The sequence below is a fragment of the Oculina patagonica genome, chromosome 6 (assembly GCF_052425735.1).
Source record: "Oculina patagonica isolate OP01 chromosome 6, crgOcupat, whole genome shotgun sequence".
NCBI lineage: Eukaryota > Metazoa > Cnidaria > Anthozoa > Scleractinia > Oculinidae > Oculina > Oculina patagonica.
The window spans coordinates 12,096,118-12,098,618 of record NC_135763.1 but is presented as its reverse complement, the minus strand read 5'-3'; positions in this window follow the sequence as shown (position 1 = coordinate 12,098,618).

Below are 2,501 nucleotides of genomic sequence, written 5' to 3'. Positions count from 1 at the left end.
TTGATAATTTGTTGAATAATAAAACAATTATCCTGCTCAATCTTGCGGAATATCGTCTGATTTTAGCCAACTCGGCCTACGGCCTCGTCGGCTAAGTATCAGGCGATATTCCGCGCGATTTCGCAGGATAATTGTTAACTAACCGACATGCGCGAAACAGTTTACAGAATCTAGTTAATCTCTAGCAAAATGGTCCTTTAACACCACTCAAACCTTCAATCTGAATCAAAAACCTGCTTGCAAAACATTTTGACCGTTGAATCAAAGCTTTTGAAGTTCACTTGAATTGAAAATTGAAAGAGCAGTTGGCGAAGGATCCACCTGAAAGTTTGGATTATACTGAATGTGTGCAGAACTGTGGTGAAAACTGGATGTTTTCTTGCACAAAGACGTTTTCCTGAATATTCGTGGAGGATCTTGGTTGAATAACACTTGATGTTGCTGCCGATAAATCTGCGGTATTCATTTCTGCCGATGCCGGCGAAGAGCGACTCAGTGACGGTAAGCAATTGTTTATCGTTTTAGTATTCGAGTTGTGTGGACATTGTGCTGAAAATTGCGAAATATGTAGTCTTCTCTTACTTTGAAAACCATCAGGCCAAATTTCTTAGCCTTTTTTTGTCTTTTCTGGTTCAGCATCTTCTTGTATTCTTAGTATTTGCGATTCAGAAACCCCGGGTCAGAAACGCCGGCGAAACGCGAGTTTACGCCGGCCATTTTGTTTCAGTTTGGATCAAGCATTATTCACTCCGTAGGGAGTGAATAATGCTCATTAGCCCGAGATAGCGAACCAATCAGATTGCTTGAAACACCAAGATCACTGAGTGTGTATATACTAAATGCAGTTATAGTTATGAATTCACAGGCCAAGGATGCAAAGTTAATAATACGTTTATACATTGAAGTGTACCATTCTAACTGCAAGGAAGTATTTGTTTTTGTGTTCTACGCGGCGATTTCTTGTTAAGTTAAACTTGATTTCTGCTCGATTGCGCGAAACAGACAACAGAATAAAAGATCAACAGATCCTGCCGGTCGTGCGATGGCATAAAGCGATGACGTCATCGCTTAAAAAGGGGAAAACCACTCACCACCTCCTCCAAAAAAAATCGAAAGCCCTGTCGATGCTAATCTCCATCTCTCCTCCGCAGAGGTCTTTCTTCCTTTTCGTACGGACTGGGAAAGGAGAAAAGTAAGCGCGCGGACCCTGGAGAGAACAGCAACCAAAGCTCTTCGCCTTCCTCCCTTCACTTAAGTAGCCTCTGCGGAGGAGAGAGCTAGGGTTTAAAACGAACATTTCCCTATCACGTTTTATATAGTGGTAACAACAGAAATCAAAACCCTACCGAGTGCTTTTTCGCGTCATAAGAAAGAAAGAACATCCCCGGAACCAGGGTAGGACACCACCATATTCACAATAGAGAGGTTAAGCGTAATGTTTTTTTTTTCGCAAACGGCAAAAAATCAACTTCTGCCGTCTGCGTTAATGAATAGTTTTGTGTTTGTCGTGAATGTGGGATTTTCCCCTATTGTTATGAGGAATTAATTTTAGAATTCCATAAAAAAGGTAACATAATGAAAGGCAAGCTCGCGTTTGGCATTTGCCGTATAACGCATGCTTAACTGTGTCTGACATTTGCAGAATGCAGACTAAGAGAATGTTGTGTTACCATTACCATTTTTTAGAGCTAACCGTGAACTGGCTATTAAAGCGAAGTGCTATTCAGGCTAACCAGAGTGGACAGCAGGCTAACCGGAGTGCGTAGTAGGCTAACCGCAGTGATTCTGCATGTAACGTGCATTCTGCAAATGTCAGACACCGCATGCTTAATCTCTCTAATAAAACTTCGACGCCTCAAGCCTGGGTTCACACTTATGCAATACGCACAGGCATAATCCGAAAACTCGTCTGTGAACCCACGCAAGATAAGCACAAGTAGGAAAAAAATAACAGAAAAACTTTTCCTTCCTTGTACTTTTTTCACGGGTGTGAACTGGCGTGAAATAAGTAAAACACATGATTTGGTTGGACGCCAATTTTTATCATGCAACGTTCAGCAGAACTTCTCAAACTCATTAATAATTCATCAAGTCAAAACAAAGAAAATCATAACCGTGAAGGAGGTTTGGATACCCAATCTTATTTAGCATAGATTTTTGCGATTTTATTTCTCCGTGACCGTAGGTTTTGTTTCGATTAAGAACATGTATCAAACACTCGAGACAGTGTTTCAACGGCTATCCAAACACCTCGAATTTTGTCAAAAATACTCTGCAGCGCGTATGTTTAACTGTCCTCTCGGTTTTTGGATATCCCGATGAATCACTACAGTAGCTCTTGAGTTTGATATATTACTTCTAAAGCTCTGAACTTGCGTACTTCTTCTTGTGCTTACCGCAGGTCTAAACATCTTTGCGCTTATGCTTATCTCGTGTGAGTAAGGCTTTAGGGGTAGGAAGTGAGTGGGGTAAAACGACGGGCATCGAGTGAGTGTCTAACA